This window comes from Thunnus albacares, chromosome 17, assembly GCF_914725855.1.
Source record: "Thunnus albacares chromosome 17, fThuAlb1.1, whole genome shotgun sequence".
Taxonomy (NCBI): domain Eukaryota; kingdom Metazoa; phylum Chordata; class Actinopteri; order Scombriformes; family Scombridae; genus Thunnus; species Thunnus albacares.
In genome coordinates this window covers 26,391,877-26,414,124 of record NC_058122.1, presented here as the reverse complement: position 1 = coordinate 26,414,124, position 22,248 = coordinate 26,391,877, and the positions used below count along the sequence as shown (strand labels likewise).

The 22,248-nt window shown below is 42.2% G+C and overlaps 1 protein-coding gene and 1 long non-coding RNA gene across 2 annotated transcripts in view; both read right to left on the bottom strand.

Annotated features, from left to right (window-relative positions):
• Positions 1-22,248, bottom strand: part of LOC122966727 (RNA binding protein fox-1 homolog 3-like) — a 526,578-nt gene that overhangs the window by 160,240 nt on the left and 344,090 nt on the right. The gene's annotated exons all lie outside the window — the stretch shown is intronic.
• On the bottom strand, positions 17,934-21,783 carry LOC122966731. Its single transcript, XR_006398450.1, has 3 exons — positions 21,544-21,783; positions 21,115-21,206; positions 17,934-18,259 (listed from the first exon to the last, which is right to left on the bottom strand). It is a non-coding gene; the product is annotated as an uncharacterized LOC122966731 (long non-coding RNA).

Genomic DNA, 22,248 nt, shown 5'->3' with positions numbered 1-22,248 from the left:
CCACCCTGTATTACCCTACAGTCAATGACCCAGCAGGTCAATTCACTGTGATCTGTTTTGCTGAAGGATATGAATGTTGACACTTTACTGACATGACATGCTGTTTCTCTCTAAATCTCTAAATTCTAAGGGTTTCTTTCTGGGTTTTTTTTTTATATTCTGTGTGCACAAGTCATTATCTTGTGGGTATAAGTTACTATCTCATGTGCACAAGATATTAGATCCAAAAAAAGATGTGCAAAAGAAAATCACAGTTTTTTAAACCTTAGTGCTGCACAGGTTAGTCTTAATGTGACCTATGTTATATATGTTGTTGAGTTGTGTTCTTACATTATCCCAAATGTTTCCAACAGTTTTCAAACCCAGAGAAATCTGTAATTTAATCAAAGTAACGGACCGTTTCATTTGGTCGCATGTCAATGGCGTCATACCTCCTCTACCAAAGAGTAAACATGCACCAGATACATACGGCGGCGCTGTGTTTGTCCGCTACGATGGCGTCTACCAAAGAGTAACTTACACACATACAAGATAATACATCGGCGTTGTGGTTGTTCCACACAAACTGTTATAAATTGACTTTTATTCAGTTTTAAGCCACATTTACATGATAAATTTCGGTCGCTTTTAACTATATCTTTTAGCCGGAAGAAGGATTTTAGTCATTGGACATCTGGATCTTAAGTTATCAGAGAAATAAACTGGACAAACGTTAGCAGCAGCTCGGCTAACAGCCCGTCCAGGAAGTCTGGTGGTCACCAAACATCGTCGGAGAAACACTGATTTTTTTTTAGGTAAAAGAGCTTTAATTAGTATTTTAACGATTTTAATCTGCGTGTACGTTTGTTTTTGGAGAGGAGGAGACCTCTGTGGATAATTCGGCTCCCGGTAAAAACATCCCGAATGATTAACACTGGAGTAATCCTATCCTGGTGAAGCTGGTTATTTAACGACAAAGACAACAACTCCCATGATCCCTTGCTACTTCACACCGTCATCACACTCCGTCTTTTGTTATTGTTTTGATTGAGACCCCTAGCGGCTGAAATTACATATTATATGTTTAAATTTTTAAGGAATTTTATAACCTTAGTAAATGATGGTCACCACCTGCCAGGAGTTCCTGGGGTATTAATTAAACACTATTCATTTATTAATACACACCACGTAATCCAGTGGAGGGTGTTCATAGGCTGAATGCCACATCCTGGCCTCAATGATGATGTTAATTCTCACCTTTTTCATTAATTAATCTTCCCCTTTATTTATGAATTTATCTTGATAACTTTGTTTAAAGTTTGAAGTTTTAGTTTTTTGCTTCTGCGGAGGAGTTTGTTTTACACCTGAAATCCTGCAACAAGTTCTTTCTTTGTTAAACTTTGTTACTGTGATGCATCTTATTTTTTATACACTTTTCATGAATTTCATGAATTCTGTGACAGTATTTAGCATTACAAACAGAATAGAGAAGAAGAGCAAAATTAAACATTAGAAGTAAGATAACAAGAACAACAGATCAGAGTCTTGCAGGTACAATACAAAGTTCTGCACGCTTGTCATGTTGCTCCAGTTTTTACATTTTATTTGCATGTTTGTACCCGTTATTATCCCATTTCCTACTGTGTTCATTTATTGACTTGTATCAGAAGCAAGATATCAGCGTACAAATCCCCCATGTGTCTGAGGAGTACGTTTATAGGAGCTGCCTGTGTATGATTGATTGACCCTAAAGTGTGTGGTTGGTATGCACTGGTTTTAATCATGATTCATGTAGCCATATTAGAAAGCCATATTGGATAGGCTTTTCCAATTTTCTCCACTTTAATTTTTGTGGGGATACGTTTCCCCTCAAGTGGACATGCAACATGTTCTTAATGCCTTTTCTATTCAGGTGATATCGCGTTTTAGTGATGAATATTCCCATATAAATATATGGAGTTAATCAAATTTACACAAACTAACTAACAGCCAATGAATCTGGGGCTTTTGGGGCACTTAACGGCAAAGAAGTAAAGACAAAAAAAGTGGCGAGAAACAATATTCCTCGTCCTACCTGCTCTGTTTCTGCCACCTCCAATCTAAGTTTCTGTTCTTGCTGTCACAGAAGTGCTGACATATTCCAATTGGAGGATTTAAATATAAGTCAGAAGTGTGTTGAAATCGGGAGGGTTTTTTTTTTCCAACAAATTGAACAAGAGTGGCTTTTTATGCATTTTTTCCACACTTCCATAAATCTGACTTACATGAGAGAAATTAATTAGGATTTGAGTACTTCTTAGGATTGCAGCAGTGTGTATTTTTTTAGCCTCCAACAGCGGTTTAGGCGTCTTCTCCAGCGGAGACGGCATAATACCTACATCGTAACAAATAGGAAATGTTTGCTTGTCTGCTTCATTTCAGAAACACTGATGCCATGCTGCCTGGGGAAAACAAAATGCAAGCAATGTCTGTTTGTGTTTGCGTATGTATTGTACACAGGTCTAACACAATATTGTGTAATGTCTTCCTTGCAAATAACTCAGTTTGAAATGTGATCCACCGCACTGCACACATGTCGCCGCATGCATAAAAATCACACTGATTGGGAGTGACTGAGGGAAGGTGTTTTACATCTTTGCCTGATGTAAAATGGTGCAGTGGCTCGCAAAAGTTGTAATTCCCCTTTCTTTTGATTGTTATTTTTAGGAGGAAAAGGCGGGGAAAAAAAAAAAAAAAAGCAACAAGAGGCTGCTGGATTACTTACAAAAGCATCATTCATAACCGTGATTTATTTGTGCCATTTTCAACAGAACACAAACTCAGACATTTGTTAAGTACAAGTAAAATTAGAGGCCTTTCCTTGTCCTAGGCTGTTGCACCAGGGGGAGTGTAAAAAATTGATTAGTCATCGTTTCACTCCTGATGAGATTCCAACACTTCATTTGATGGGAGAGAGAAAAAAAAAAAAAAAGTAGAGTGTAAAAAAAAAAAAAAATAGTGTAGAGTAAAAACAAGCGATGTAGATTCCTGCCTTCCTTTCCCAGAGCTCTTCATCTTTTTTTTTTTTTTTTAATTCTCCTGGGATCATAGTTTGGACTCACAGTCTTAAATAGGAAAAAAAAAAAAAAAAAAAAAACGTAATTCTGGCTTAACATAACACCCACATGTTCTCACTGTCTGTAATTCTCCTAAGCATCTCAAACAACAGATAAAAGCACAGAGGCATCAAACAAGAAACATCCCGTCAAAGAGCCTGTGGCCATGCAGGGTTTGTTTCAGGCCATTGTTCTGAAAGAGGAACTCTTTATTTCTGGAGTTCCCCCCCCCCTCCCCCCTCCCCCTCTCCGCCTCCTTCTCCTCCTCCTCCTCCTCCTCCTCCCATCATCACCCACCACCACCTCCTAACCAACTCTCCCTCTTCACGGGGAGTCTGAGCAGTTCTGTGCGTTCAGCACATTTCAGCACAGTGGATATTTGAAATGTCAGGACATTTACTCTGCTTATGTGTGGTAGATCTGAACTTCTATACCGCCAGGCACATTCCTGAACCGGCCACATGTATTATTCATCCCGGGATGTATACAGCGGCCAGTGCACTTGACTTTGTCAACGTTCCGTAAACACATGCGCTAAATTATTGAGGTGTCTAAAGGAGGGCCTGTTGCTCGGGCCGGTGGGCCCGGTGCCATGACAGGTCAGATGGGCAGTAACGAGAAGCTGCGTAAGCACCCTGAGACAACCATTAAAAATGTACGAATCCCCCATCCCCTCCACCCCCCCCCCCCCCCCCCCCCCCCGGCCTAGGCAGAGCATCACGCCGCCACCCGCAACTTCAGCTCAACCTCCAAACAACTGCAACAAGATACACCTGCCAATTCAGTCCTGTCACCTGTCTGCACCGCATCACTGTCACCTACATCAGCTGGGGGACGGAAAAAAGGCGAGTGTCACTCCTTCGCCGTCAGCTGTTAGATTCTGATACTGTTGGGTCATTACACCGCCCTGTGCAACCGGCAAACACTGGAACCGGGGTAAAGAAATAAAGATGCTATCCACAAGTATAAAATCTCTTGGCCTCACGTGTGTCTCACCTAGATCATGTTTTTCCTGACAAGTGTTTGTTGAAAAGATCCTCTATATAATTTTTCTAATGGTACACAATCCAATAGATAGTAATTTCCTGATGGTCTAATTGGTCCCGGGGGGAGTTTTGTCTTCATCTATTATGAGGAGACCCACAGGACCTTAGCTTTATTGGATTTATGACAGCAGAGAGAGAAAAGATACTAAAGGTATACTTTATTAACAGTTTAACAGCTGCTTCCTCCTTGAGCTTCTTTATTTCTGTTGAGAAGCGAGGATAGCCACTCTAATGCGGGTCTCAACTAAAAGACACAAATGCCACCGATATTTAAAACGACGGAGCAGTAATGCTTCCGTGTTATGCAAATTCTACTGTTTCTGACTGGTTTTTATTGAATCACGGTTCTGTTTCCTGGAATATCAGCTCAACTAAAAGAAAACAAAATATGTTGAAAGCAGATATATATATATATTTAAGCAGATTTCGGCTGCCATGAACAATTATTTATCATAAATGTCAACCGCATTTTGTGAGTTTTTCAGGGAATAAAACAAAAAAAAAGAAAGGAAACAATATAAAGCTTCTCACACAAGTTTGATGTTTGCAGTTTTCCGTTTTGTTTACTTGAGTAAGACGTGATGGATCATTCTGACAATGACCGGAGACATCATCATCAAGTCAGACAGACTTGTTCCCTTGCATTAAATTATTTTCCTGCGGTGATTAGATTTCGCTGTCACTTTTCTTAAGCCACAGTCTGCCACATTGTAAACACTACATGTGCATTGATGTATGCAGAACGGCTGATGTGGATGTGGATGTGGAGGGGGGGGGTGGTGAGAGGAAGCAGTAGGTCCAGGTTCTACTTTAGGAATCAATAAGCGGAATCGTAAAGCATGTTTCCCTACAAATTACCAATTCTTATTAATTTAAAACCAGTTCCATGTCAGCACTTGGCATCAATACCCAACTGTACATATCAGTGAAATTACAAGTAAAATGTGTGTACTCTATTCCCACCATGATTCTCAGCCTTGTGTTAACCCTCATAAATAAAACAACAGCGCAATCACAGACTCCACCTTAATCTCCTCCATTGACAATATTTGCAACACTTGCCTAAACTCATCTCCCGGAAGACCTTCCCATCCTCAGCCTCTCATTGGTCCCTGACATGCAATGCCTGAGGACCACAAGTCAAAACGCAAAAAAAAAAAAAAAAAAAAAAAAAAGCCAAAGCAATTAGAAAAGCATCTCCTCCCCTAAAGAGCAAGGTTGATCTGCCGCAGCACCACCGCGGGTCTTGGAGGTGCGCCATTTAAAGCTGAAACACCTTAAGCGCTAACACAGTAAGGCTCTGCCATTAAGGCAATCTGTTTTGTAAAAGGAATGGCCAATCATAATTTATCTGTTTTTAAGCTGCAGTTGAGTACTTTTCCACATCCATCTTGGCGCGCATTAGAATTTCAAAAGCATCTGTGGATCAGGGCTGGAGACCGGCTGAGATGATTGCAGTGGTTTTCTATAGTCTCCTGTGGCGCTCTCCCTGACCCCGAGTCTGTAATCTATATTTTCAGAATAATACAGAGAACCAGAGATGTTCAAGGGTATAACCCTCTAATCTACTCTACTTGCCATGTACTTGGAATGCCCACAACCACTCTTGAGTTTGGAGAATAAAAGCTGCCGATTATAACTGACTTCAGTTTGCTTCAACACCTCAGGTATCTGAGAAATAAACAAATCACAATAATATAACTGCTCAAAAAAAAAAAAAAAAAAAAAATTGGTATGAATATGTTCATCACTTATAATACCTTGCACGTTTTGCAAGAAGAAAAACACACACATGCCTCGCGTGTACACACATTACGCGTGACAGGAGCAAACACAACACGGAGAGAGACAGACAAACACAGAGCATATGCTCCTTCCACAATGATCAGTGACCTCCCAGGCTCGCAACACAGTGCTAAATGAGCAACTTTCCTCTGCGGAGTAGTCAATAACCACACAGCCACAACGATCGTGTCAGCGTCCAGCCTGGCCAACATCCCCCATAATTAATTAGTTCATGTCTCCTCCGCTCAGAGAGAGAGGGAGACAGCACAAGGCATATGTACTCATCCATTACATGTGCTATCCAGGGGTCAGTGGCCCTGGCAGCAGCGGCGGCAGCAGTCGGCGAGAACGCCTGCAGACTTCAACCCGGGCCCATTTTAGAAAATTGCCTTTTGGGTTAAAAAAGCGTGCCTCTTGGCTGCTGTGTCAGTCAAAGACAATTTGATTAATATCAATCAGCATTAGAAGACAGCGGATCTATACGCCGGAGGACAACTTGTCCAGAAGCAACACCAGCCGGCTGGAGAAGAGTCTCTGGGCTCGGGGATGGTTGGATTTGAGGCAGCGGGCCAATCCCTTCAGTCTCAGGGAGCGGGGGCCTCTGCTTTTCCATCTCTGTCTCAGTTTTTCACTTCTTGCTCAACTCCAATCAGCCCTGCCTATCCCCACATCACCGTCTTGTCATCTCCACCAATACAATCCCACCGCCCCTGCACAATTCTCCCCCCCTCCTTCCCCACTCCCCCCTCTCTCTAGACCCTCTCTCTGAAAGTCTCATATCACCGTATGTGAAAAACATGCCCTATCTCTGGGTGGGGAGAGAATCAATCTCTCGCTCTGTGGAATCCCTGACCGTCAGATACCAAGAGAAGGGAGGAGGAGGAGGAGGAGGAGGAGGAGGAGGAAGGAAGGAAGGAACGGGGGGTTGTGGGGATAGGGGGGTATTTGGCACATCAGTCTTCCCTTCGGTCACATGCTGCCTTTTTGACTTTGCGCTGAGTCAGGATAAACACTAAAGACAAAAGCCGACCCCCATCCCCCCCCCCTCTCTCCCCCCCCCCCCTCCCCCCCATCCCCCAATCACAGAGCATTCCCTTTATCGATTCCCTCCGCAGCCACCCTCTGCGTCCGTACGAGGTAGAGGGAGCGCAGCACATCTGTATCAATCTGTATATTTCTATAAGTCTGCACTTTGAGCATCTGCGTTGTCTGTGTGGGGTAGCATTTTAATCAAGGCCTGCACATCAGATTAATGGAGAAATTTGATAAACGTCTCCTATTCGCGAGCGGGATTTTGCCAACTCAGGACTTCGGCTCCAAGCGACGGGAAATGAAGAATTAGAGCGGAGATGAGAGAAGTGGGATGTTTGAGGTCATCTCTTTAAGAAAAAAATGACTTTTATCAGAATTAAAACTGTCTGCAATATCCCAGTGATGATTCCATTACCGGGGGAATCAAGATGTCATCCATTTCGAGGACAGGAACGTCAGAGGTTTGGGGGTCTGGATCACTGGTGGGGTTTTTTTTTTTTTTTTTTTTTTTTTGGGAAAATTTGGAGCAGCTGCTAGCAGAACTAGTCACAGTCATCAAGACAGACAAGACAGGTCTCATAAAATATTCATGTTTTTAAATTTTCTCTCAGCAAAGTGAGCCTTCACTCCTTTAATTTTTAATGAGCATTAAATATCCCCCAACAAAAACTAATTGACATCCCTTTAACCATCAGGGTTAAGATTATGTACAACAATTGAGTTCACCGACCGTGTCTGTCTGGATTCAGTATAGACCTGTAAAAATATGAGCATCTGCATGAAGCCAAACAATAAAACCTCACCGCGACCGTCGGTGTCATAAGTCAAACGTGAGGAAAAAAAAACACACAGAGGAGAAGGGGAAGGAGATTTACTGCAAAACACAGAAGCAATGAAAACACATGAAATGTGTAACAAACTCTTCCTCTGTGTATACAAACATACCTCCATTTTTCATTATGGTTTAAATGGCAGCACACAACGCTGAGGAGGATGGCAAACTTTCATAACAAATATAGATTGGTTGTTTTCTTGCTCTCTTTTGACATTGTCACAAAGCTAGGATAATATTGATGGTGAAATTATTCTATTTATTAAGTAATCTTTGTGAGGCAGGGTTTCAATCGTACGCCGGTTCCACAGGCTACCAAAGTGGCACTTTGCGGGCACATTGAATCGTGTCACCGCTAAGCGAGGCTGACACATCGGGAGATGAAAGTCTTGTCATTCATTTACCAGTGACAACCTGTGTATGCTAATGTCCAAGCATCTTTAGCTCAAGAGGGAGGACAGTTCTGTTCATGTCGACACACAGTTGGGCCTGAAGGGAAATCTGCAGGGACGTACGGCGCTGCCCTGCCCTGCCCTGCCGTACGCCTCGTAACGACGCTAGACGCCGATATATAACACGTGTGTCATAACGGCAACACATGCTGCATTTACTGAACCGCACCTCTGATATCGTCTGTTGCGGTGTAAGACGCTCTGCGGCGTTTTATTTTATTTTATTTGACGTTCTCCAGAGAAGTTAGAACGATGTCAAACAAAACATTTGTTTTCTAAGGATTTTCTTAGCTTCTAAATGTCTTTTTGAACATTTACATGATTTTCTCTCAACTACAGAAATCTCTTCTGGCCCTAGTATCTCACGATTGTCATTCACTATGTACCCAATGTCCCCAATTCAGTTGTGTTAAACACATTTTAAGGATACAGATTCAGTTACAAGTTTTCTGTCATAAAAAGAACAAATATAGCGGATTGTAGGATTGTGCAGCAGTACTTTCAGACTGACTGACATCCTGTACATCACACTGTATCATCTCAAAAAGCAAATGTCGATCTCAAAAGATCCATTAGCAGCTGTTCATATTCATATAGGCAAAGCTCACATGAGGCTGAAACTACTGTATGCAACCACAACTTCTGAGTTGTAATCAAATTGGGAATTTACTGCTTCATGCCATAAACAAATATGACTTTTATATCATAACACAATACAGAAAAGTCCCTGCGGTGTACGTCTCGGTGAAAACACATGACTTTAAGTGTATAAAAGCTAAACAAGGAGGCGTCATTTTAATTAGTTTAATTGTAGCAATGTTCCAAGTGAATGCTATAGCTAATGATTTATTAATGCTATAAGATGCAAAATGCATATTCTGTTATTGTTTGAGATCATAACATTTCATCTTAAAGTAAACACAGCGACGCTGAAATCTCCACACATACTGTTAAAGTCTAGATGATGAGAAACATTCAATACAGCCGTCTCCAGCCAAGTTCTAGTGCCCGTCACCTGGCAACCGAGCCAAATACTAAATTCTTCAAATGCCGCGCGTCAATAGAATTCGCCTTTGAGCGGTATTGACATACAGTTAGCTTTTCAAGTATTCACAGAGGCTATTTAGAGGCAATAATTGCATAGTATGGATCCGTCTTTGTTCAATGAATTAATCGAGGGGATTGATATATTCAAGGTGGACGATGTATTTAGTGATTAATGCAAAATCTATCACATATGCCATCCATGGGTCAGTGTGTTTTTTTTTTCTTTCTACTGAGCAAAAAATAGACTTTGACTTCAGGTGTTTACTAATTGTCTGTTTTATTATGCAGATTAAATACAGTTCATTAGAAGAACCTGTTATCCAAATGTCTTATTTATAAGCATCCAGCATGTTCAGAAAGAGAAAAAGAAAATGTGGAGCTTGCATTATAGTGGTTGTGAACATCTGTTAAGCCGGCCTTAAAATAGGACTTTAGATAATGCAGATGAGCAGTTCTGCAGGAAAATTATGGCCGTCGTTGTTTTTCTCGTTCCTATTACCCGACGATGAGTTTGGTCCCTGCCCCCTTTCCACAAATCTACAAGACGTAGTATATGACCTCCTACTAGTATATCACAGCCTTAAGGTTCCCTGTTTATACCTGCAGCTAATAGCTAAACTGCTGTGTCGAGGTGAACAGTTCATGGTGCACACGTCTCCCATTTCTGACTAAATCAACACTGCATTTCTCTAACTGTAACTCTTCAAATTACCAGCTTAGATCGACCCAGTTAATAAAACAGTCCATTTGATCCGGTGAACCCCGCTCGTGTTTTGGCTCTGAGCTACAGTGTGTGTGTTGATGTCGTGATCAGATGTATTGAGGCAGACACCTGACATGCTGGTGTTACTTTCACAGCAGCTGTCACTGCGGTCTGTCAGTGATTGACTCGCACCAGATCTGCTTTCAGATTAATATTTCATCTCTCACTTAATAGAAAAACAGATGTTCTGCAGCCGTGTACACTGGGAAATAAGCTGGTGGTAATGTATGCATTACTTACAGCCAGCTAACTAAATTTAGAATGAAATATGCATCTGACAGATGCCTCACAATCAAGTTCCAAAAGCCTATAATGGGATATCGACAGATTTCATTTATGCAGGGCAGACTGACCTCATTGGGGGAACTAATAAAACTTTTGGTACATTCAACCGGAAAGATGCCTTGGCTGTATTTCAGTCTTAGGCAGTTCTCTGGGTGCCCTTTAAAGCATTGACCTCTTCACAGAGTGAGGGCTCCTATGTGATTAATACTGCTAGGCATTTATTGGCACGCAAGGCACTTTTACCAATAGGTCACCTGCTTGACCTCAGCACGAGCACAGGGATCGAAACCGAGTGGACAGGAAACTATATGGCTTAGGGTGGTAACAACAGGCAAAATACTAAAAAGGCATCTCAAACTCATAACCATCCCACTCATATAAAGCTATTTGGGCGCACACATACACACACACACACACACACATACACATACATAAGGCTCCTTAGTCTCTATCACATTCACCAAGACCCACCCACACAACACACACAGCCCGGGGCATAAAAGGTTTCTGCGGCCAGAACACAAACAAACTCATTTGTAACCTGCCATGACACACTCCAACACACACACACACACACACACTCGCACAGCCACACACACACACACACACACACACAACAGAAAAGCCAAGTAACATTATCCCTCTGTGCAGCTAGATGGATCAGACTGTTTATCAGAGGCTCTCCACCAGCACACTGTAAGAAGGATCATAATGTCAGCAATCGATTCCATGGCAATCGATATAGATACCTATTCAGATATCTATTGATGCAATTTAACGGGGATATTAGTCCGAGCTCAGGTAAATGTCAAGAGTTCTGCTAAACAGTGCTTCTAGGTCATAATTGGACTGAAAGGTGCTTTAATGACATTGGACGGTTACATAAAGTTAACTAAGTGAGCTAAACTGCTGCTAGGTGATAGAAAAAAATAATGTTTACACTTTTGAAACTGTTTTCTGCATTAGGTCAACAAGCGTCTTAAAATAGGATACAATTTGTCTTACATATAGCAGGATAGATGGATGGCATCAGAATAAGAATAACAAGCAACCCAAGAAATGGCAACACAACAACATGTGCACACTCTGGTTTATCAGCAGTAAATAGCCAGTCCCATGTTGCTGTGCTCCTTAATCATACTGATGCATGTACACAAACACACAATCATGTGCACGCACATACACACGCACACACACACACACACACACACACACACATTCGTTCTTATTCTCTATCTTCCGCAAGCAGTGGAAAACATGCATGCGCAACACACACACACACGCACTCATTCACACATTTTTTTTTTTTTTTTTCCGAGACCAAAGGAAGAGCTGACTGCAACATTTTTCTCCACTTCAAAAAAGTAGCCAGTGTCAAAATGATAAATGAGGGATCATGAGGGAGAGCGTGCATACTTACATTAGACTGCACAAGAGCTTCAAGAGCTGCAGCAACAGCATGGACCAACGCTTGGTTTCAGATGGTCTCAACACTGCTTTAAGGCTGTTGTTATTACACAGAAGGCACCGACATGCAAATTACATGCCACAACAGTGATTAGCAATGTGAAATTACCATCCACGTAACAATAGCATTTTCAACACGACGGACAGGCCCGGGTGTGTGACCCTGACATTACCAGCGGCTGTATGGGGAAAATGTTGTGTGCCTTATACAGGTGTTGGCTGGTAAAAAAAAAAAAAAAAAAAAAGGTTGATTGCCAATTTCCCGGAGGTGAATACAGCTCACAGATGTGTGTGGAGAACATCTGATAGGCCCTTCAGACTGCTGATGTAGGGCGGCGTGGGGGGGATATTTTCAAACATCATTTATAACATCATTTCGGCATCAGTTAGAAAATGGCGGCGGAGGGGGGGGGGGGGGAAGATTGATGGGTGGCGAGGGCTGGTTAATATGCGTGATTGGAATGATACACAAGACCGTACAGTTTGTTGTTGTTGTGACAGTGACGGCGCACATACTGAAAAAGACGAGCTTCACAGATTTACAAGATCAACATTAATTCCGATAAAGCAGATATTGACATGTCTGTCGGATGGGGGGGGTTTGTTTTGGGTAATGATTACAAATTTGCATATGGCGAATGGATGAATAAATAAAATGTATACCAGGTTAAATCTCTTTCAGTGGAACAACAGCAGGTTCACAAGGTTTGCTTACAACAATAATGTAGCACTTCTCTAGATAACAAAAAAGAAAGGAAAAGCCCTTGCAAAGTTACTGCACGGGCACTGCCCAGCACAAGCCTCGGATCAATTACAATGTAATTACAATAGCAGACAGAAATACAACCTGGGTCTGTGCTCTGTCTGCACTGATAACTGATAGATAAGCACCTGAGGGATGGCTGAGAGAAGCACCTGGCCAGAAACACATCTCAATGCTGTCAATAAATTACTCTGCTGGGACCGTTCTTTCCTGGGTAAGGCTACACGATCGGCGGGCACCAGCCACATCCCGACCTCCTGTGCAGTCCATCTAGCTGTCCGTTGGGAAAGACAAGTGAGGGGGGGGGAAAAGCACCAGTTTCGGATACTGCGGTAGAAAAAAAAAAAAAAAAAAGAGAGAGAAGGCCTGTCTTTCCACCATTTCCCCCCCAACACCAACGCTCATGACTTTCTTTGCGAGCAGCAGTTCGGTAACCCTGCAAGTCGCTGCAATTTGCAAAACTCTCATCATCAACCCCCTCTTCCGCTTATCGAGAACCGCTCAAAAAAATTTGTGTGACACCGATGCAGATGTGCCAGTGATCCACGGTCAAAAAGGATAAGTTGCGAGAGCGAATTTTTTTTTTTTTTTTTTTTTGCTGCAGAGAGTGTACAAAGACAAAGAGATCAGCGATAAGACAGAGAAGTGCACCCATATCGACTGCTGTCAGTTAGGAGCATGTTAAGGAGTGTATTAAGGATTAGAGGGGATTAGTCATATCAGATCACTAGAGGGTTATCAGTGGTCACAGCTCCACAGCGAGGAGCTCCCGGCCGCTCCGAAACAAGCCCCCCACCCCCCCTCCACCCCCCCATCCCTCGTATAAGTCTTAATATTAACCCATTAAGTTGGACGATTTATGAGTTTGGAAAAACAATTAAGCCTGTGATTTTTATTAGGAGCTTGATTGAGTGCCTCCTCCCCCGGTGTCTCGACACTACCAAAGTTTACCCCCTCCAGAGATCGGGAGGGGGGGGGGCGGGAGGAGGGGGGGCTCGCTCCAAATATTACCGTGATTTAAGATGCAAAACCAACACACATTAAAACAGCTCAGAGCTTATTCCATACGCGCTTCCACACAAAACCAATTTAGTTTCCATTGATCGCTTTTCAAGCAATTAGATTTCCATTGATGGAAAAAGTAGAGGCTGCTTGTATGAGACGGGGAGGGTCAGTGGTCGGGCGCTGTGATTTGCACGTTTATTCAAGCCATTTGACCACCTCCTCTAACCCCTGACAGATCCCTGGCTCTATCCCTCCTTCCCCTCTACCCCCTTTTCACGTCCCCAACCTTCCGGACAGCAAATAATTCACCCGGCATGAAAAAATGCCTGGCATCAGATTATATATCCGTCTTTATTTCCGATATTGCCTCTTTGTTTCTGCAAACTTGGCTGATTTTCTAAATTGTGGAGTATTGACTGTTTCAGAGCCTGACCAAGCGAGTCTGATGTAACACATTGGAGGTAATGATATCCCAGCGACGGGAGAGGCAGTGGCTGGGGCAGCACTGGATGATGGCCAGACCCTGTAACCATTAGTCTCCTCAGGAGCCGGAGTCTGTTCTGTTCCAGCAACGGGCAGGGCTCGCCATCAGCACAAACGGTAACCCAACTCAACCAGTGAAACCACCAGAACCCCTCCCATGTGCCTACCCGCCACAGACAGAGATGCCATCAGGAATCACTTCCTTTCATAAAAGCCAAGGTCATTTTCTCGTCTTTTCCGGGAATAATCTACAACACGCTTAATCCTCAACTGTCACACGGCTGAGATTCGGAAAAAAAAAAAAAAAAGATTCGATATTCAAAATACGTCGTAAAAGGTGAAAGGGTGAAAAGTAGATTCAAGGTATAAAATAGGAACACTGAATGCCATTAATGTGAAAGTAGGGGAGTAATTCCCAGCATGTTCCCAGAGGAAATCCACCTTTCGCCAAAGCCGGGGGATTTTGACAAATGCCTTTCTCAACACCAGCAAAGGAGACAAATGTTACATTTAAACAGAAATACTTAATTTCCGCTTTTGGTGACTTGCAGCAGATATCATTAATCAACAGAGGCCTACCACGCTCAGTGAGCCTGCTAAGAACCAGATGATCGCCCTCTTCTACTCAATCCATCAAGTATGATTGGAGAAAGAAAAGGTTCAAAAATTTTGAGTTGCGCCCACGCTGGAAGAGTAATTACCCTTGTGCCAGTCGCTGAGGTGTTCCCGTGACACCTCGACCCTCTGTTTATCATGCACCAGATTACTCATGGGGGGTGTCAGCGCGGCGTGACAGAACCAGCACCTCCACCTATGTTCCCCTCACTCATTGCACCGGAGGGAGAGACGAATATGACGTACGAGCCGTCCTGAACTTTTAATGAGCAAACTTATCTCGGGATTCAGAAAAACATAATGTCCTTCATGTTTTTGAGGAAAATACTTGAGGTCCAGATTTTTAATGCTCTGCTCTCCGTCTTTAAAGACCAATCTGTTGATTTTTTTTTGTCATTATCTCGCACTTGTCACATGAGGCAATCGCCGCACCTTCGGGATATTACTCACTGTCTGCTTTATGATAATACGCATTGAAATATATATTTTTTTAAAGATGCTATGTGCAGCATTTTGAACATTAATGCATCATTGTCAAATTAATTGTGATACATTTGTTTACCTCACTTGTAAACAAATGAGACCATTATAGCCGCTAGCTCATGCCACTGGAAGTGTTATAGTGGTCGTAGCTCTAAAAAGTTAGCGTCACAACTACTTTCCTGATGGTTTTTTTTTTTGCTTCTTTAGCAAAAGTTTTAAAGTGATTTGTAGAAAGTGATGACTTACTCTGAGGGAGGTAATTTTACTATTTTAGGCTGTAAAGCAAAAAATAAAAACTTAATAAAGGCCTTAATAAACATTAAGCTGTACTACAAGGAACAAAGCACATTTCCACCGCACTGATTCAACAGCACAAAAGAGTCGTGTTATCTTTGATATCTTTCATAAAACCTCATTCATTTATTATTTCCAATCAGTTCTACTTTGCCGAGTTGCTGAGTTTCACTGGCAAAATCTTAACAGCCAAGTGGAAGGGACTGGGAATAAGTGTTTCTACTGGTGAGTATAACATGGTACTGTTGTTAAACTGATAAAGACAACAGGTAAGCATTGAGGAAGGTTTGACTTTGTGTTAACTGGGGAACATTGGAAATTAAGAATAAAGTCCTGTCTCTAAATAAAAGGCCACTGTTTAAGCATCTATGTTAAGCAGACGTTCCACCAAATCAAGCCTCTTGGCGCACATGTTACCGTTCATCATTTTTTAGGTTTTTTACCAAACAATACACAGATGTTATAAAAAGGAGAACACTGGTTAACCTGATTCAATGACCTCAATGCAAATTTGTTTTTGTTTCTCGCTGCATGAAAACACTGTTTACTGCACAGTGAAATTAAGTCACTGTAATACCAAGACAGCTTAGAATATACTTTGATTAATAAGGTGAAGATAAAAAAAACGGGGACAAAAGACTAATGAGCTGCTAATTATGCACCAGAGTCCCTCTAAACAGAAATCAGCACATGGCTCAACTACAAATTTCACCAAAACTTTTTTTTTTTCTTCAAATACAACTGTGACCTGTTTTCTAACATTTGAAATAAACACCAGTAAATTCCTTTTTTTTTTTTTTTTTGGTAAATGAAAATCAGAAATAATGAGGCCTTCACACTGAGTAAAATGCAGCACTCAGACTGGATCAGGCTACCAATTTTCTCAGTGATGGTCTTGTGCGTTTTCTAGTAATTACACCAATTTCTTAAAATGAAGGTAGTCATATTTATTGATATTAAAATGCTACACGCAGCGTTGTTAACACTGACATACTATTCAGGTCAAATTTGACCAATTATGACATTTGAAAGCAGTAAAGACACCCTGAATGAGATTCTTTAAGCCTGAAACGTTTCCTAAAGTGGTCCAGAATATATAAAAATGGAAATATTTTAAACTGATTTATTTGAGTACAGCTGGTATAAATATTTGTACATGGAGAGTGTTCACGGTCAAATTCGACCCGTATTTATTCAAAGAGATTTTAAAGTCATCAGAGAGGGTCAAATCCTGGTGAAGACTAGTTATGTGGAATCTTAAAATAGAGGAAGTATAAATCGGCATGTCTGCGTCTTCCTGTCTTTGGTACAAGGGGGGACGGAGCTGAAGGCGGACCTTGACACTGTTACGAGAACTGCTATATGTTCCCAACATATTGCTGCATTTGCCACGGTTCCAACCTAGATGGGCATCTGCACCCGCAAACAAGCCTATACACAGTAACAAATCAAATCCATCTATTCCCAGGCAACCGACATAGCGTTCGCCCAACACAGTCCTCCCTGTAGCGGAGGACGGCAGCTTTCAAAAAAAGTACCCGAGCCCCTTGTTTCACTGATTTGGTGGAGTGTAAGGAGTGATTTGGTGGATCTGTTATTCCGAGATGAAAAAGGAAACAGTGAGTTGAAGAGAAAGTATTAGAAAAAAAAAAAAGGACAACACAGACAAAATGGAGGTGACTTCTCTCTTTGTAAAGGCGACGCCACTTTCTCTCTCTACACGCCGCCAGCTACAGCAGCACAGGAGTCTGCTGATCAGTCTGCAGTCCCACAGTCGATTGCAACAACGGGGGACAAAAGAGAGTGAAATGCAACTTCTGTGCAACAAAAAAAAGGAGTGTAAAAAGTAATGTTTGTGTAGCAGAGTTTGTGTACAATTGAGAGAAAAGGAGGGTATGTGGTTCACTGGCAGTGTGGATTGATGGTTTTAATGCTTATAATGAAACCTGCCATTCAAAAAGTGTTGTTACATCCTTCACTTTCAATACAATTCATATACATAATTATGGTTAAGCCTAACCCTATAAACGAATAGTGTCAAACCTACAGAAAACACTCTCTGTCTTTGCTCTCTGACACATTAATGAAGGATTAATCCCCCATTTATTAACAACTGATAAGACATATATGGATGCAATATATATTTGTGGTTCAAAATTGTGTATATGGACTAATTATCAAGGGATACTTGAGCCAAATGAATAATAATCTGCTCCATACTATGAAGGGTCAAAATATGAACAGTATGTACACAAAGAGGATATTTGTTCTTTAAAACATTATGAAAATAGTTTGTAAACATCAAAGATGAACAAATTCAGGCGGATTTAAAATATGTCCGTACATACAGGAGAGTCAGACGAGGACGGATGTGCAGAAGCAATAACAGTAAAGCAAACAGGCTGCTGCCTTTGCACCACTGCTTCTTGCCTCCCTAGTGATACATGCCAGAGATAACAGCTTAATTTCAACCTCAGCACTTTTACTGCACTGTCCGAGGCATTCACTGCATCAATGTATCAATGTACCGCCATGCTAGTCACTCTCCACTGCGACAACTCACAATTTTTTCTATGATGGAGGCTTTCAGAAAGGTACCACGATTTAGCTCGCACACAAGCCGCCCTCCTCTGATGGCTTTGGTCTTGGGAGACTGTGCAGGCTGTTTGTTTCTCGGAGAACAGGTCACAGGGCAGACTTTTGATTGAATCCCCCACACTGTGACGAGTGAAGGGGGCGGAATCGCTCTTGATTTTGCTGCAGAGGCTCTTCCCTCTGCAAAACATTTCCTCCTTCACTTTGAAAAGCAGGTGCTGGAGCTACTCTTAACTGTCTGAGAAGAAGAAAAAAAAATAAATAAATAACATGAAAAAAACCCAACATAAGGAGCTCGAGATTCTTTGTATGAACAGCGCGCTAGTGGCTGAGTTTGTTTTTTCACATTTAATGAGCAAGATCAGATCTACAAAATGATATATTATGTACTTCAATCTACAAAATAATGAGTAATATACTTCAAAAATGTATAATATACTTCAGAAAAAAAAAATGCATCAGCTCTCCTTCTTTGAAAATCTGAAATGTTAGGGATGAGACTTCAAAGATATTTTTTTTTTCTTTGATTTTAATCAATACTTCGAAATAAGAAGAAATTACTCAAAAAATAAATCCTACTTTGTTCAACGGCCACACTGGTGCTATTCATTTGAAGCCTCTCGTAGTCATAAGAGAGGATTTATAAAGAGGTTTTACTGACATGTCTCTGTTGAGAGTTGACATGTCAGGTCCCAAATCACATGTTTCATAAACGGGGGGGGGGGGGGGTTCTGCTAAATTTAATTGCTAAATTGTTTCTTACAAGCTATAGCTCGACAAAACAAAACGCTTGAACCAAGACTATTCTCAAAGCAATTAACGGCTAAATTTAAAATGTGCTAAAATAGATTACATTCATTGCAAATCCTCTGTCAATTCGCATTCATTCTCATGCTCCCAGTGTAGCGGGAGACTCTGCACCACGCTGGCTGGGATTTTCCTTGGAAAAGCTCAGATGTGCGGAGCGTTGACCCCGCGCGGCACTGACGGCACGCTGAGCATGCCGGACTCTTATTAACACTGACGTAAAAGAGGCTGCCCGGGGGGTGCTGGGGGGCCACCGAGGGATCTGGGCACCAGAGGAGATCCACCTTGTTGGAGGGCGTCATGGCGAGAAAGTGGCTACATCACACATCACCTCCATCTGTAGGGGGGGGTCACCGAGGGCAGCGTTTAAAAGGGCAAACATGAGTTGAATAAAGAATTTGTAGCACATTATTCTGTCCTCTATTTTAATGCTTACAGCTGCCTGGATTGTTGAGATGCCAATCCACAGGGCTTCCTTTCTTTCAAAACACAGGAATGCTTTTTTTTTTATTTTATTTATTTTTTTTATGCAACATATAACTGGAAACGACGTGCTCTTTGCGGCGCTCTCTCCGTGCGCTCGCCGTCCTCTGTTATGACAGCGGATCCTCTCTCTTAGCTCATGCATCTTACACATGAGTAATGATCTTGCAACTTAAAAATAACACCGCTATCCTACACTTTCACATAGGAGGGAGAGAGAGAGAGAGAGAGAGAGAGAGAGAGAGAGAGAGAGAGAGAGAGAGCGGTGGCAGCTCTATGCAGGCATGTCTCCTGTTATCCATAGGGAAAGGCGAAATGAGATGTGCTTTTTATCATGTGTCATGAACGCTCTTCATGCCCCCCCCCACCCACCCCCACCCCACGCCCCCCCCCCCCCACCCCTCCATTCTCACTCATCTCCATGTTGAACCCGTCAAAAAATATTGGCAAATGTTGTAATTACGTGCAGAGTATCTGAGCCTTACATGGCTCCAGGCTTGCAGCAGTCCCGGGCCTGATATTTCAGCTTTATCATATTTTAGTTTTATTTGAGGATGGTGGCAGCGCCGTGCCTCCAGTCAGCCATAATTGAAATGAGGGAAGGAAGATGTAGAGGCTGTGTGCCCCACTCCTTGTAATCAAGCCCTTAGTCCTGTGTGCTTTGCCATTTTTCAAAGTGAAATATCCTCGCAATCTTTATAGTAATACGCAGCGAGTCCTCTTCATGCCTTAGCCCGTGGGTAATTAGGCATGAGAAAGTGTACTTTTTTTTTTTTTTTTTTGCTTGCAGAAGAGCCATGCATTAAGAATGTTGAGGCCACAAAACTTGGCTTCGAAATGTTGCGAGTCCATGAGAAACATTCAATTAAATTCATGATCACATACATAACAACATAAAGGCTGGTTTGTAACTAATTTATTATTCTTTCTGTAGCAGGCGTGACATCAGTATTCCACAAGCGATCCCAACATTTTCGCTGTGTGGGTTGTATGTGAGTCGCGTGTGTCGGGAGGCGAATAGTGAAAAAGTGAAGCTTTGGGGCAAGGGGGGGGGCGGCGGCGGGTGGGGTGGGGGTGGGGGGGGGACTGATGGAGAAGTTGATGTATGATCCCTGGTGGCTGAGCTTGTTTGAAGCGTGGAGCTGGGCAGGTGATTCGGAGGCGCCGGCTCTTTAAACAGCGTAATGAGCCAGAGAGGACGCTGCCCCCCCCCCAGCACCACCACCACCACCAGTCAACACCCTCTCCCCAATCCCTCACCCCCCCTCCTCTTCTTACCACCAACAACCAAACCTCTCTCCCAACACTTCAGTATTATTGTTTATCGACATTCAGAAATCATCGTCGTAATGAAACGAGCGGCTTCATAATACGAAACGTTAATTAAAAACGTTTTAAAAAAGTAGTTATTTAAAGCGACATTAATCAATATTTCTCTAATTAACAATTCATATTAGTCTGTCTGAGAAGGGGGGGATGCCTGTAGTGACTAACACACACCAGCTCTGCAGCTCGACTAAGATTTTAGACTCTTTGAGCTCAATGTTTTTTTGTTTTTACGGCACATTATTCAGTCTCTAGGCTCTCATCAATCTCGTCTCCAGCAGCAGACAGCTGTTTTCTGTGAGAAAGCTCTGATAAACGCACTGTAACACAACCTGCCCGGCACTATACAACACACATACAAAGTAGGAGACTAGCTGGTGAAAAAAAAAAGCAGCATCTAAAACAGCTACAGAGCCAGATACATATATTTTTTTTATCAGGAGTTGGTGGAGACCAAAACAGAGCTAAAAGACTCACATTCATCAGGTGGTATGATGATGTTGCTCTGTATCTGCTGGATGTGTAGGTAACACTTTATGTCAGGGTTTGTTGTGGAGTTTTTCTGCCTCCTAGTGGCAAAAAAATATACATTAAAACAGCTTTAACTTCTGTTTCTGTGACATGAATGTGAACATGTGATATATCACCAGATTAGACTCTTTTTTTTTGGTTCATTTTCCGGTTATAAAAATAATCAAGGCACAATGCACAGAAGCGTATCCAACTGAGACCTCTACAGTACGCCCTCTACAATCCAAAAAATGCAATAAGTCCTTGAAAACGTGATGTCTAAATTAATTGCAGGTGTCTGACCCCCCCCGTCCCCCTAAAAAAAAAAAAAAAAGAAAAAATATGCTTTCATTTGTATACATGTTTTTGAACCCATATTGATTTCACCATCCCTACCCTCTGCCTTTATTCCGGTTGTACTGCAGGCATCAAACAGGGTCGGTGTCCTCAGCTTGGCCTCGCAGTCTCTTTGTAACACTCCACCACATCAACCCGAAGACACTCCAACAGGTACGTGCACAGAGGGGACGTCAAGGCACGGGGATAAAGTGTGACTAACAGAAAGTTAATGCAGATACTCAATGTGTTTACATAAAACCAGTCAATTTACTGGTGTGTGTCTGTTTTGCAGACGTTATTTTTTGCGATGCTGAACGGCTCAAGGAGGGGAAACAAAGATGAGATGGGGGGGAGGGGAGAGGGGGGGGCACGTGGGGGGGGGGGGGGAGATGGGCTACAAGCCGTCTATGCAGCGTTTCATTGCTGCTGATAATATATAAATGCATGCACACATGGATGCTGCTCATAAATGAATAAACACATACATCAATTTCAAAATTCAACACATTTGAATTTCAAATGCAGCAGCGCCCCTTTTTTTTTTTTTTTCTTTCTCTTTTTTTTTTTTTTTTTACGATATGTCTCATTTCTCTTGTGGAGATATAAAAGGGAGAGGGCTGAGAGGAAAAATTAGAGGGGTGGGAGAGAACAAATGCTGTATGGAATTTGAGATTATGTATTTGGTTTGTGTGTCTCCCTCCTGTTTAAATCAAACGCGTGGGGGCCGTGTAGCCCCTGGGCTTGTTGCTGGTGACAGTTTCA